The 16056-nt window shown below is 39.3% G+C and overlaps 1 long non-coding RNA gene across 1 annotated transcript in view; it reads right to left on the reverse strand.

Annotated features, from left to right (window-relative positions):
* Gm16070 (predicted gene 16070) overlaps positions 1-16056 on the reverse strand; it is a 51620-nt gene that overhangs the window by 26815 nt on the left and 8749 nt on the right. The window contains exons 3-5 of the long non-coding RNA NR_130314.1: positions 9609-9753; positions 6845-7054; positions 4829-4885 (exon numbers count right to left, since the gene is read on the reverse strand). This is a non-coding gene — a long non-coding RNA (predicted gene 16070). The remainder of the gene's footprint in view (positions 1-4828; positions 4886-6844; positions 7055-9608; positions 9754-16056) is intronic.

The following is a 16056-nucleotide window of genomic DNA, read 5'->3' on the forward strand; positions in this document are numbered from 1 at the left end:
GGAGAAGGTCCCGTGAGGTGCTGAGAAGAAGGTATATCCTTTTGTTTTAGGATAAAATGTTCTGTAGATATCTGTCAGGTCCATTTGTTTCATAACTTCTGTTAGTTTCACTGTGTCCCTGTTTAGTTTCTGTTTCCACGATCTGTCCTTTGAAGAAAGTGGTGTGTTGAAGTCTCCCACTATTATTGTGTGAGGTGCAATGTATGCTTTGAGCTTTACTAAAGTGTCTCTAATGAATGTGGCTGCCCTTGCATTTGGAGCGTAGATATTCAGAATTGAGAGTTCCTCTTGGAGGATTTTACCTTTGATGAGTATGAAGTGTCCCTCCTTGTCTTTTTTGATAACTTTGGGTTGGAAGTCGATTTTATCCGATATTAAAATGGCTACTCCAGCTTGTTTCTTCAGTCCATTTGCTTGGAAAATTGTTTTCCAGCCTTTCACTCTGAGGTAGTGTCTGTCTTTTTCCCTGAGATGGGTTTCCTGTAAGCAGCAGAATGTTGGGTCCTGTTTGTGTAGCCAGTCTGTTAGTCTATGTCTTTTTATTGGGGAATTGAGTCCATTGATATTAAGAGATATTAAGGAAAAGTAATTGTTGCTCCCTTTTATTTTTGTTGTTAGAGTTGGCATTCTGTTCTTGTGGCTGTCTTCTTTTTGGTTTGTTGAATGATTACTTTCTTGGTTGTTCTAGGGCGTGATTTCCGTCCTTGTATTGCTTCTTTTCTGTTATTATCCTTTGAAGGGCTGGATTCGTGGAAAGATATTGTGTGAACTTGGTTTTGTCGTGGAATACTTTGGTTTCTCCATCTATGGTAATTGAGAGTTTGGCCGGGTATAGTAGCCTGGGCTGGCATTTGTGTTCTCTTAGTGTCTGTATAACATCTGTCCAGGCTCTTCTGGCTTTCATAGTCTCTGGTGAAAAGTCTGGTGTAATTCTGATAGGCCTTCCTTTATATGTTACTTGACCTTTCTCCCTTACTGCTTTTAATATTCTATCTTTATTTAGTGCATTTGTTGTTCTGATTATTATGTGTCGGGAGGAATTTCTTTTCTGGTCCAGTCTATTTGGAGTTCTGTATGCTTCTTGTATGATCATGGGCATCTCTTTTTTTATGTTTGGGAAGTTTTCTTCTATTATTTTGTTGAAGATATTAGCTGGCCCTTTAAGTTGAAAATCTTCATTCTCATCAATTCCTATTATCCGTAGGTTTGGTCTTCTCATTGTGTCCTGGATTACCTGGATGTTTTGAGTTAGGATCCTTTTGCATTTTGTATTTTCTTTGACTGTTGTGTCGATGTTCTCTATGGAATCTTCTGCACCTGAGATTCTCTCTTCCATTTCTTGTATTCTGTTGCTGATGCTCGCATCTATGGTTCCAGATCTCTTTCCTAGGGTTTCTATCTCCAGCGTTGCCTCGCTTTGGGTTTTCTTTATTGTGTCTACTTCCCCTTTTAGTTCTAGTATGGTTTTGTTCATTTCCATCACCTGTTTGGCTGTGTTTTCCTGCTTTTCTTTAAGAGCCTGTAACTCTTTAGCAGTGCTCTCCTGTAAATCTTTAAGTGACTTATGAAAGTCCTTTTTGATGTCCTCTATCATCATCATGAGAAATGTTTTTAAATCTGGGTCTAGATTTTCGGTTGTGTTGGGGTGCCCAGGACTAGGTGGGGTGGGAGTGCTGCGTTCTGATGATGGTGAGTGGTCTTGATTTCTGTTAGTAGGATTCTTACGTTTGCCTTTCGCCATCTGGTAATCTCTGAAGCTAGCTGTTTTAGTTGTCACTGTTAAGAGCTTGTTCTTCAGGTGACTCTGTTAGCCTCTATGAGCAGACCTGGAGGGTAGCACTCTCCTTAGTTTCAGTGGGCAGAGTATTCTCTGCAGGCAAGCTCTCTTCTTGCAAGGCAGGTACCCAGATATCTGGTGTTCGAACCAGACTCCTGGCAGAAGTTGTGTTCCACTCACTAGAGGTCTTAGGATCACGTGTGGAATCCTGTGTGGGCCCTTGCGGGTGTCAGGCGACTCAGCTGGCAAGGTAGCCGGGGCTCGAGTGGAGTGGAAGGGGTTTGTGCCCCAGTTCAAGCCCGGGTAGCCTGCTTCCCTATGTACCGCAGTCTCAAGTTCCACGCGATTGGATTGGGGTAGGCGCTGTGTTCCACTCACCAGAGGTCTTAGGGTCCCGTGGGGAGTCCCGTGTGGGCCCTTGCGGGTGTTGGGCAAGACTCTGCTGTCAAGGTAGCCCGGGGCTCGAGTCTCGAGTCGAGCGGAAGGGACTTGTGCCCCAGATCAGGCCCGGGTAGCCTGCTTCCCTATGTACCGCAGTCTCAAGTTCCGTGCGATTGGATTGGGGCAGGCACTGTGATCCACTCACCAGAGGTCTTAGGGTCCCGTGGGGAGTCCCGTGTGGACCCTTGCGGGTGTTGGGCAAGACTCTGCTGTCAAGGTAGCCCGGGGCTCGAGTCTCGAGTCGAGCGGAAGGGACTTGTGCCCCAGATCAGGCCCGGGTAGCCTGCTTCCCTATGTACCGCAGTCTCAAGTTCCGCGCGATTGGATTGGGGCAGGCACTGTGATCCACTCACCAGAGGTCTTAGGGTCCCGTGGGGAGTCCCGTGTGGACCCTTGCGGGTGTTGGGCAAGACTCTGCTGTCAAGGTAGCCCGGGGCTCGAGTCTCGAGTCGAGCGGAAGGGACTTGTGCCCCGCAAATTACCTTTTCTAACTCAGTGAAGAATTGAGTTGGAATTTTGATGGGGATTGCATTGATTCTGTAGATTGCTTTCGGGAAGATAGCCATTTTTACTATATTGATCCTGACAACCCATGAGCATGGGAGATCGTTCTATCTTCTGAGATCTTCTTTGATTTCTTTCTTCAGAGACTTGAAGTTCTTATCATACAGATCTTTCACTTCCTTAGTTAGAGTCATGCCAAGGTATTTTATATTATTTGTGACTATTGTGAAGGGTGCTGTTTCCTTAACTTCTTTCTCAGCCTGTTTATCCTTTGTGTACAGAAAGGCCACCAATTTGATTGCATTAAATTTATATCTAGCTAATTCATGGAAGTTGTTTGTCAGGTTTAGGAGTTCTCTGGTAGAATTTTTGGGGTCACTTACATATACTATCATATCATCTGCAAATAGTGATATTTTGACTTCTTCCTTTCCAATTTGTATTCCTTTGATCTCCTGTTGTCTAATTGCTCTGGCTAGGACTTCAAATACTATATTGAATAGGTAGGGAGAAATTGGGTAGCCTTGTCTAGTTCCTGATTTTAGTGGGATTGCTTCCAGTTTCTCACCATTTAGTTTGATGTTGGCTACTTGTTTGCTATGGCAGATGCCAACAAGAGCCGGATGACAGGAGCCTGATATAGATGTCTCCTGGGGGCCTTTGTCAGTTTCTGGCGAATACAAAAGTGGATGCTTACAATCATCCATAGGACAGAGCACAAGGCCCCCAATGAAGGAGCCTGAGAAAGTACCCAAGGAGCTGAAGGGGACTGAAGCCCCATAAGAGGAACATCAATATGAACTAACCAGTACCCCCAGATATTCTTGGGACTAAACCACCAATCAAAGAAAACACATGGTGGGACTTGTGACTCTAGCTTTATATGTAGAAGAGGATGGCCTACTTGGTCATCAATGGGAGAAGAGGCCCTAGGTCTTGTAAAGGTTCTATGCCCCAGTGTAGGGGAACACCAGGACTGAGAATGGGAGTGGATGGGCTGGGGAGCAGGGGTAGGAAGGAGGGGATAGGGGATTTTTGGAGGGGAAACTAGGAAAGAGGATAACATTTGAAATGTACATAAAGAAAATATCGAATAAAAAAAAGAATTTTTTTGGATTCCCACTTTGAATAAAGTCTTTGTTGGTGCCAGGTGGAGTATGTTTCCCTCCTTCTAACTAAACCATGAAATGAAATACTTCCAAGTCACACACCTCAACAATTTCCAACATAATCCTTTTAGTGGGCACTGGGGTGCTCACTATTTCACATGGCAGGAGGTGAGGGGTGGGATGTAGGTGGTGAAGGCGGGGTAAGCAAAATGAAACAATCAAAGTCTCAGGGAAAAGTGTGCTTTAGTTTATCATAAAGAATTGGGAAAAAAATCACTGTATTTAAGTAGATTCCTTTAATACACACAGTGCTTCCAGCCACATCAAATACCATCTGAATTGTTACTATCTGAAAGCTCAGTGGTCTGGGAATCCCTACAAGTGTTCCCAGGCGAGAAAAACCTCGCCCTTTACTAAAAGCAAGGCAATGTATGTCCAGTTACCAAAGATCCACCTTTAAAATCTCTCTCCTAGGGGCCTTTGGTCCTGTGAAGGCTCTATGCCCCAGTATAGGGGAATGCCTGGGCCAGGAACCAGAAGTGAGTGAGTTGGTGAGCAGGGGGAGGGGGGAGGACATAGGGGGAGAGAGTTTTCAGAGTGGAAACCAAAAAGGGGGATAACATTTGAAATATAAATAAAATAACTAATAAAAATATCTCTCCTAAGGTCTCATCTTGGAGGCTTGGTTAATTCACAGAATTCTATCATAAATAATTAATAGTACAGTTAGATATTTGACTAAATGTATACCAGAGTCACATTCTTTTTTTGTTGTTGTTTTTTGTTTTTTGTATTTTACATAGATCTACCAGAAGAGGGAGCAGTCTGTGGGTGCTTGATCCTACTTCATCAAACCTTTGAACACTAGCTATGGTTTTAAGTAATTGTGCCTTTGGCATCTTCGAGTTTTATGTTGTTTTTATTAAAATAAAACATAAACAAAAGTAATAATTCTAACTTTAATTAATGGACAATGAGAGTTTATGGAATGAACTACCTTTAATTCTTTTTCCTGAAGAAATTAAATGAGCATTTGTGTACTTGGAGTAGAGTCCTGGAGGAAATAGAAACATAATTAGGAGAGGGGACTTCACATGAAAGGATTAGCAATTGCTTTTCTACAATTTGCCAAAACCATTGTGACCATTTACCCATTAAAAAGATCAAGATTTTTTCCATGTTTTATCTCTTGCTTTTACATTATCTTAATAAATAGAGTGTATAATTTGCCAGTGCCCAGTGTAAAATTATTTTAATACAGTAAGTTGAAGATTGAATAGTTATGAATTTTTACTATCATTTACAGTATACATTATATTATCTTAACTGACCACCTCAAAAATGTGTCAACATTTACAACCTAAACAATAAGGGAACTACTTCAATGTAGTTTGTGACATGATTCGACTGTGCCTATGGACGATACTAGCGAAAACAAGTGTGTGGGAATCTTTTTTGAGGAAACATTAGAAAATGTCTACTCACTGGAGATGGGACCTCATGAGAAAAATAGGAAACAAACAACAAACACTTCGACCCAAGTGTGCTTTGGTCAACCAATGATTTTAATTGGGATTAATTACAGTGACATGAGCAACTAATGGCTGGCAACAACACTTGAGGAATGGAATCTTTTTATCTAAATAATTATTAACTGCCTAGAAACCCTGGGAAAGGGTGCTTCTGTGCACCCTGTCCATGGCAGAAAGTGATGAACCTAATTCTGATTAGGTCTTCTTCAGGTAATTACAGCTCCTTATAACTCAAGAGGGTCAGGACAATGTCTAGAGTGTCACATTCTACACTATAATAATTGGTATTATTTTATTTATTCATGTCTTTTAATTAATATTTGCCCAGTAAGGCTGGAGTGGGTAAGTGGGTGGGTGGGTGGGTGGGTGGGGGAGCATCCTCATTGAGGTTGGGGGATGGGAAATGGGATAGGGGTTTTCTGGAGGGGAGATCTGGAAAGGGGTAACATTTGAAATGTAAATAAAGAAAATAATCCATTAAAAGAAAGAAAAAATGAATTATTAGATAAAGTTTAGAGTATATGTATAATAAGATAATATTGAATCATGAAAAGAAATAAAGTCTTGTCATTTGTAACAGTGTGAAAGAATACAGAGATTATAACTATGTAAAATACGATATAAGAAAGCAAATACCATATGATCTTACCTGTGAAATTTGAACATGCTCATACTTTAATACTGACTAACGCTGCACAATAGCCAGAAAATTAGTTGAAGAACTTATTAGAGGAAGAAAGTCTGTCAATTAAATTAAATTAGATTAAATAAAAGGAGTAAGTTTTAGTTTTACATTGTACTAGATAGTGAGTATAATCAGCAATTATGAACAATAAATAAAAAGATTTGTTTGCTCTTATCACATTGAAATGATAATGGTTAATATGATAAATATGCTACTTCTCTTGATTTTATCATTATATAACATATGCATGAACTAAAACATGTCATTTCTCCAAATGTATAATTTTGGAAAATCAAATTATTTTTCAAAATATAAAATTATTTAAATTAAAAAATATTAGACTGTGAACATATGTGAACTAAGAAACTGGAACCACAGATTAACATGTGGTGCACCTGTAAATATTAAATGCAGAACTGATTCTTTGCCAGGGCTATGGTGAAGGGAGGTTTGTTAAGTCTGTACCATGGCAGCCCTGTGAACATGATACCCGAACTAAGAGGAACTAGTGTTTCTTTGTAGCCTGACTCATCTCCCTTCAAGACTCACATAGCCGAAAGCGCTGCTACATGGCTGAATGGTCTTTCTTGGTGTCTCTTTTAAGCCACACATACTTCTCGGCTCACTCAATCTTGGGATAGAGGCTTGGACAGAGTGGACATTGGCCAGGGCTGTTACTGGAATTAGGGCTCTTCAGGGCCAGGTTGGTGGGAAGATGTTGTGGTGTGGTTTGTCAGGGTATATGTGTGTGTGTGTGTGTGTGTGTGTGTGTGTGTGTGTGTGTGTGTGTGCTTACCTTTGAAGCTATCCCTATTTGAACTTCCAGTTCCTTCTTCCTCATGGTCTAAATGAGCGCTGCATTTCACACTGAGCTCTACTTTCTTCTGCAGCACATGGGGCGCCTCGTGAAGGTAACAGAAGTATTGGATTGCTCCATGATGGTAACCCACAATGCACAGATGGGTTAAGCTGCGACAGTCCCATGCAGCCCACAGAGCTCATCATACTGATGTGAGAGACAACATTATTTTGTGTGTTACACTAACTTCTCTCCTTCAGCACAGTTTTGACAAAAGCAACCAGATATTTTTAATGACGGCACTGAAACACCTTCTTAAATACCTAATGCCAGAAAGGTCTTCCCAAAGTTAACAGAAACTATTTTTCATCGGTGTATATGATTATAAACATGAATGAGCATGGCATTAGGATTTTAATTTCTTTAACAGTGGGAGTATTAATTTTGGCAAGGTGGTAATGTTCTGCTCAGCAGTTTCCACCGGAGAATGACTTCAAATTCCCAAGTTTTCCTCCAGCTTTCAAGTTGTCTTGACAACTAAGAGTATTCCAGGTCCAGGAGGCTAGGCTAGGCTACTGAGAGGACTACAGTTCCTCTATGCCTGAACCTTTTAGATGACAGACTTTGTCTTTTCCTGCTTATATCTGGGCTGGTAGAAAGCTTGCCTGCACAGAGAGGCTAGGGAGAGGCTACCCCTCACAGCCAGGACGTGATGGAAAGTAGCACTAAGGGCCAATGATTTGCCTGATCCCTACCCTAAACCCCAGGGAAAGCACTAGCAAAAAATACATCTGCACTTACATTTCTTTGTACCCCCCCCCCCCTTTTTTTGGAAAAAAAATCAAGACATCATATTTTTTGAAAACCTTTCAAACTTTAACTTTTCTCATTTTGGTTCCTCTTCCATGACACATATTTTCTTGTCCAATGATGTAGAAGTATCTGGACATTTCTAGGTCATGGGAGGTGAGTAGTCTGTCATCTATCACTTAGAATGGAGGAATGGATTTATATCATTTACATTTGTCCTAGGAAAATTTATTGCTGTTTATTTTAGATATAGAGCCTTTAATCAACCATACTAGAAGAAAAAAATGACATATTTTCTATTTTATCTTAAAAACATTTCAAATTGTTGTCATATAAACAACATATATATAACAATATAAAATAGGAAGAAATATTATTTAACCCAGGAATAAATAATCAAGGAATATGGAAGTGTTCTATATTGTAACATAAGTTGAAATATATTTCAGCATTTCTTAAAATAAGCTTAAGATTCGCCTTGCACAGTGTATCCTCCTTGTAGCTTGTCATCCCTGTACACAAAGGCTGTCACATGCCTCTTGTGAAGAGGGGAGTTTATTTAGCTGACACTTTCGAGATTTAAGAACATATCATGTGTGGCAGGCAATTCAGGTGTGGTGAGGGTCCATGGCAAATGGGATGTGGACAATGGTGGCAATGTTGCTCAGGTTAGGTGATTCTATCTTCAGTCAGGAAGTAGATAAAAGAGAAAACAAGGCAGGAGGACTTCTGTTTGATCCACTTTCACAAGAGAACTGAAAGGATTGGGTGGCAACTACATTGTGAAAGCATACAATGGATACAGGCTTTCTCCGGGTCTCCTCTTTTAAGGCCTTGAAAATTCCCAGAACACTAACCTCTGGAGCAAACATCTAACACATTACCTTGTGAAGGTTATAGTGTATCTGAAGCATCTCACTGAAATGTGTGTGTTGGGAACTTTGGTAAAGGGTTTCATTGACTTAGCTTCTGGCTTCCTATGTGGGCAATGAAGACATCAGTATTAGAGAAATGGGGGTTTTAGTGCCAATTAAAAAATATTTCGTGTTCTAAAAAATTACAAGTAACCTTGAATTGACACATGGCATTTCAAAGCAAGTGTTAACACAATTTTTTAAAAGAGGACAATAAAATGAATAAATAAAATGCAGAGAGCACAGACTGTTTATGACTTCCCTCAGGCAGTACACTGACAAATGATAGAGTTTGGATTAGACCTCCATCCACATTGTGCACTCCTATTTCCTGATACAACCAGCAGGCCTTGCTAGAAGACAGTCTTGGACTGTCTTAGTCAGGGTTTCTATTCCTTCACAAACATCATGACAAAGAAGCAAGTTGGGGAGGAAAAGGTTAATTCGGCTTACACTTCCATACTGCTGTTCATCACCAAAGGAAGTCAGGACTGGAACTCAAGCAGGTCAGGGAGCAGGAGCTGATGCAGAGGCCATGGAGGGATGTTCATTACTGGCTTGCTTCTCCTGGCTTGCTCAGCCTGCTCTCTTATAGAACCAAGACTACCAGCCCAGAGATGGTCCCACCCTCAAGGGGCCTTTCCCCCTTGATAACTAATTGAGAAAATGCCTTACAGTTGGATCTCATGGAGGCATTTCCTCAACTGAAGCTCCTTTCTCTGTGTCAAGTTAACACAAAACTAACCAGTACAATTGATCCCTTGTCAACTTGACACACAAACACATCACTAATAAGCCTCAATCCTTACATTCTTATTCATCACCAAGATCTAAATAACTTTAAAAGTCCCACAGTCTTTACATATTCTTAACATTTCAATCTCTCTTAAAGTCCAAAGTCTTTACAACTAAAAGTCTGTTAACTGTGGGTTCCACTAAAATAGTTTCTTCCTTCAAGAGGGAAAAGCATCAGGGTACAGTCACAATGAAAAGCAAAAATCAATCTCCAACTATTCAATGTATGGGATCCAACTCACGATCTTCTGGGTTCCTCCAAGGGCTTGGGTCACTTCTCCAGCCATGCCCTTTGTAGCACACATGTTGTCTTTTAGGCTCCAGCCGCCTGTACTCCACTGCTGCTGCTCTTGGTGGTCATCTCATGGTACTGGCATCTCCAAAACACTGCACAGGGAAAGGAGCTTCAGTTGAGAAAACACCTCCATGAGATCCAGCTGTAAGGCATTTTCTCAATTAGTGATCAAGTTGGGAGGGTCCCTTGTGAGTGGTACCATCTTTGGGCTGATATTCTTGGATTCTATAAGAGAGCAGGCTGAGCAAGCCAGGAGAAGCAAGCCAGTAAAGAACATCTCTCCATGGTCTCTGCATCAGCTCCTGCTTTCTGACCTGCTTGAGTTCCAGTTCTGACTTCCTTTGGTGATGAACAGCAATATGGAAGTGTAAGCCAAATAAACCCTTTCCTCCCCAACTTGCTTCTTGGTCATGATGTTTGTGCAGGAATAGAAACCCTGACTAAGACATGGACCACAGCAGTCTGGTTGGAGGATTCCATCAATTGATGGCTTTGAGCAAATCAGTGAGGGTTTTGTGCAGTCTCTTTCATTGTCTTTTCAAATGAAAATGCCATGTCTTAACTTACTATGGGTATCTTCTGCAGTACTATCAGGAGAGCTCAAAAGTTCTGTGAGGGCCAGTGGTAAAATGCCTGGAAACATTTCATAAGGGTTTTCTCCTCCCCTCTTCTTTCTTCATTTCTCTTCTCTTCTCTTCTCTTCTCTTCTCTTCTCTTCTCTTCTCTTCTCTTCTCTTCTCTTCTCTTCTCTTCTCTTCTCTCTTCTCTTCTCTCTTCTCTTCTCTCTTCTCTTCTCTCTTCTCTTCTCTCTTCTCTCCTCTCTTCTCTCTTCTCTTCTCTCTTCTCTCCTCTCTTCTCTTCTCTCTTCTCTCCTCTCTTCTCTCCTCTCTTCTCTCCTCTCTTCTCTCCTCTCTCCTCTCCTCTCTCCTCTCCTCTCTCCTCTCCTCTCTCCTCTCCTCTCTCCTCTCCTCTCTCCTCTCCTCTCTCCTCTCCTCTCTCCTCTCCTCTCTCCTCTCCTCTCTCCTCTCCTCTCTCCTCTCCTCTCTCCTCTCTTCTCTCTCTCTCTCTCTCTTTCTCCCTTTCTCCCTATTCTCTCTCACTCTCTCCTTCCTTTAAAGATATAATAGATGACAATATCTTAAAATGATATTCTGTTACCATTATATCAATGTATGAACCTCATAACTTCTGTTTATAATGGTTTATCCTCCCTATGTGTGTTCTCTATTTACCCACAAAAAATAGGACAATAATAGAATATACTTGAGTTCTTAGTATGGGAATCCACTTTTCTTTCCTTCCTATCATATGAGTATGATCCTTAATTGTTTTAAAACAAATACCACCCTTATTGTTTTAAAGCTTCAATTAACATAATGAAAATCAAGATATATAATTCTGTCTTTACCATTTTTCCTTTCGTTTCTTTTAGCATTCTTTTATAATTGAATCATTTGTGTTTTGCTGAATGATTTTTGAGGTTGCTTCCATATTTTGAGCACAAATCTATCAGTAATACAAACGTTACAGCAAATATCTGTTTAAACTTGCACTTGCTATTTAATTTGATAGTATTTTCTTTTGTTATGTCTAATATAGTTAATTTTAAATTAATTTTTTGAGAATTTTATATGTGAAGACTGTGTTTATTTCATTTCTATTCTTCCCTTTCTCCTTCTCCCATGTCAGCACCCCTTCCAAATACACTCCTCTCAAAATTACAAGCTCTTTATCATAAACAAATATCAAAAGTTTCCTTTCTGTGTTATGATTATTCTATTTTATTTGAGAAATTCTTTCTTTATTTAATAATGCAAAGATACCTTTCTTGACTGAGTGTGATAGCACATGCCTGCAATCTTAAACTATGCTAGTTGAGATAAAATGAATTTAAGTACAAGGCCTGTGTGGGTTACACATGTGAACCTGTCTCTAATAGACAAGGCAAACAAATCTCTTTAATATAATCTCACTTTAAGAGTCTTCAATAGAATCAGTGTAACATTTATGTTTTTTCATTTTGAAGACAATTTCTTTTAAGACAATTTTTTGAGTGGTCTAATGCAGGATTTTTATGCAAATTATCAGAATTGTTTCACATTGAGTATTGAACTTTCAAACACAAGCATAGAACATACACATACATATACTACACATACATATAGACACACATACATAGAACGGACAAACAAGCAGTATAACACACACACACACACACACACACACACACACACACACACACACAAAGACAGAGAGACAGAGAGACAGAGACAAAGAGAAAGGCTTGTTTGCTGGGTTTCAATCCCTGAACCTGAAATAGCTTTTAGTGACAACCAGAGATTTTGTTTATGTAAGTTAATGAATGGGGCTTTATTGCAGCACACATGGACAGTGTTGGTTTCTGCTTCTTCCCACACTGAAGGATTTTGGTTGCTTTTGGCTTGATTAGGCAGGAGTTACTATGTGATGCTCTCTACTGTGAAGACATCACCAATCAGCTAGGAGGTGACCTTGTGAACTTTGGAGCAAATACAATTCAACACATGAGAAATACTTGGATGACCTAACATCTAATTGACATGGTGCTCTTTATAGATGGAACCTCTGAGAAAAGATGAGGGTGGAGGACCCATAACTCTAGAAAATCCAATTTTTTTTTTTTTGGAAGTGCTACCCTGCCAAACCTTGCCAGCTATGGTTCCAACAGTGTCAAGGAAAATGACTTTTCCTAATACCTAGGAGATAAGAAGCCTCTGCTCATGACTTGTCTTCTTTCAACTTTTTCCAAAATCAAAATCATGAAATCTTGCACACTTTTATTTGGAATTACTTGGTCTTCCTGAGGTCTGTCCTAATCAATCTAAGCAAAGGATTGATACATAGATAGACTTTGGGTTTATAGACAGACTTTGACTTGTTTGGTCTTTTTTTAAAAAATATTTTTATTAGGTATTTTCCTCATTTACATTTCCAATGCTATCCCAAAAGTCCTCCATACCCACCCACCCCCACTCCCCTACCCACCCACTCCCCCTTTTTGGCCCTGGCATTCCCCTGTACTGGGGCATATAAAGTTTGCAAGTCCAATGGGCCTCTCTTTCCAGTGATGGCCAACTAGGCCATCTTTTGATACATATGCAGCTAGAGTCAAGAGCTCCGGGGTACTGGTTAGTTCATAATGTTGTTCCACCTATAGGGTTGCAGATCCCTTTAGCTCCTTGGGTATTTTCTCTAGCTCCTCCATTGGGGGCCCTGTGATCCATCCAATAGCTGACTGTGAGCATCCACTTCTGTATTTGCTAGGCCCCGGCATAGTCTCACAAGAGACAGCTATATCTGGGTCCTTTCAGCAAAATCTTGCTAGTGTATGCAATGGTGTCAGTGTTAGGAAGCTGATTATGGGATGGATCCCCGGATATGGCAGTCTCTAGATGGTCCATCCTTTTGTCACAGCTCCAAACTTTGTCTCTGTAACTCCTTCCATGGGTGTTTTGTTCCCAATTCTAAGAAGGGGCAAAGTGTCCACACTTTGGTCTTCGTTCTTCTTGAGTTTCATGCGTTTAGCAAAGTGTATCTTATATCTTGGGTATCCTAAGTTTGATCTTCTTAATGTAAAAATTATGAATTGTATATTTGAAAAAATAAAATCTTTTTATATATTATGAAAATTTACCATCTTAATTTATTAAAAATAATTACCACATATGTGAAAGTCTTGTGCCTACATAAAATAGTGGAGTGGGACTCATTGGTTCTAGGTTTATAATCAGGGCACTCATTCATTCACTCCATCAAAAGATGTGTGTTTCTCTGTATTGTTCTTTCCCTACCTTCTTTGTTGTGAACATCTGTGGTAGGTATACCATCTGGTCTTAGAAAGGCTGCCATGTTGCCAGGAGATAACTGAGACCCTTCATCTGGCACATCCTTAAGGAGTCATCTCAGATTTCATCCAAAGCAGTCAGTTTTGTTGAAAGCCCTGTCAACTGGAAGATTATTTGCCTAGACTTAGAAACCCTGAACTTCAAGACACAACATGGCATAATGTTCGTAGGCTGGGTTTTATTTATAAACTTACTCTTCTATTTATAAAAAGAATAAGTTGGAACAGCTTTAGAAAGGTTCAAAAACATAATAAAGACCATAGAAAATGACCAGGTATGCTCAGCCTTTTGAATTAAAATTCTAATGATTGAAGTATAATTCTAGCAGACTTGAATCTAGAAGCAAAAATGATTTCTTGTATTGAAAATCTGGAAATAGCAATGAACTAAAATAAATATGTTGGAGAAGTTAGTAAAATAGGTGGAAATAGGTTCTCAGAATATGGTACAAAGGTTGTGTCCTTAGGAGATACTATGGCCTTTGAATGTACTTTTTAATTAAGGCAATATCATAATGAATTTAGTACCTTGAATACATTTGGGGTTTTGAGATAATATCTTTATTGGTTTTACTTCAAAAGTAGATTGATTGTGGCTTTCATAATTTTTCATGGTCATAAAAGTAATAATTTCTGAATTGCACAACAAACCAAATCAAGCCAAAGTCTGACATTTTCTTGGTAAGAAATTGTTAACATTAGAGTAGATTTTTGTGAGGTTATCTTGTTTATGTAGAGGATGGAGTTTAACTTCAGGTGCTTTTATAAACCACTCTATTATTTTTTGAGACTGGATATCTCAATGAACTTCCAGCTTACCAAATTGACTAGGTTGAATGGCCAGGGAACCCCAGAGACCTTCTATTGCTGTCTCTCCAGCACTGAATTATCGGCTTGGTCTGCCATGCCTGGCTTTTTCCATGGGTGTTGGAAATCTCAGCTTGGGTTCTCATGCTTAGATGCAGTAGCATATTTACTGACTGACCCATCTCCCCAGCCCCATCTTTGCATAGTTTCAAATTTTCAGTTAAGTGGAAATTTGACTTAGAGTAAATGTATGAGGATAACAGCACAGAGAATGGTCATTTCTTTGTTCTATACTTGCATTTTAGTTAAAAAAATATAAACAGAATTTCTTTTCTTCACAGTTTATTATCTATAAAGATAGGGAGCAGCTCAGTTTTATAATAAGTTAAAGGTGTTTATTATGTTACTGTAACATAAATGACAAAGTGAAAGCAATGCAATGAGGAAGATAGATTTCCCAAAGGTTGCTATGAGCCTTAGTTGTTATTTTTGTGGCTTTAATAGTGGAAAGCACTGACTCCCAGGACTTAAGCAGGAAGCCATGATCACTGAGTATTCATGAAATGCCAAAACAGAGCTACTTCTGTCTAAGGGAATTATATTCATCTTGGAAGGGTCCAGAAACATAGTGATGCCAGGTTTATGCCACAAAATGAAGATCAATTACAATGTATGTTTTACCAAATTAAATAGCTTTAGAAATGTTTAGAAAACAGTTGCAACATATAAAGTTGCTAATGCTCAAAGTAGCACAGAGTGTCACAAAGAAAAAATTGTCTTTGGAAAAAGAAAGGGGAAATTGTGGGTTAAATAGTAAAAAGACGAGGAGAAAGAAAATGGGTCTGTATTTCTTTAGATGATTTTTCTCTTGGTTTGTGTTTCTTTAATTCTAACCCTGTAGCTTGGATTAGCAAACTGAGCCAAGGGTATACTTTAAATAAATCTTGAGAAGCCTGAAGTAGAACAGGAAATCTGGTCAGATAGAGCAAGGCAATTTGCTCCACATGTGGGAGCAATGTTCAGCTTGGAAATAGACAGTCTGTGAGCTGAATTGTTACAATCAGAAAAGATATTAATTTAAAGTAGAAATCAAATCCATCTTCTGGGATTTGATGAGTGGATGATTTTTCTTACATGTTCCCTTTCAAATAATTTTTTTACAACTGCAGGTGGTCTTGATTTTTACATATTTAGAATATATAATATACATACTAATATTTATCTATATGATTAGTATTTTTATATAATATATAATATATCTGCAATATATTCAGATGCATCCCAAATCATTCTATAAAATCTTGAATGAGCTAGAGAGAAGGCTGCCTTTGCAAGAGGAGAAATGTGTCTTGAATGTTTTTGATTCCTTGCTCAGCCATTCTGTTGGCCATCTGGACCTCAGCCACTGTTCATGTCTCAAAACACACACCTACTACTTCCTTCCTGGCACAAGCTTAATCTGACTCTGCAGAACATTGCTTCCTTTATATAATAACGTCGAGGGCAGACAGTCTTTTTACTTCATTTTATTTTTCCATATCAAGAAATGTGTTTCACCTTGGATTTGACCCTGCATGCTTCCTGCCATTCACTTTTTGTTTTAGTCAAATGAATGTTCCTTTTTGCAGAGCCAGCTCTTTCTAAAGTAAGGATTCCTGTTTGGTTTCAGGGTTATATTTTTCTTAAACATCTCATTTATTAAAAT

The sequence above is a fragment of the Mus musculus genome, chromosome 1 (assembly GCF_000001635.26).
Source record: "Mus musculus strain C57BL/6J chromosome 1, GRCm38.p6 C57BL/6J".
NCBI lineage: Eukaryota > Metazoa > Chordata > Mammalia > Rodentia > Muridae > Mus > Mus musculus.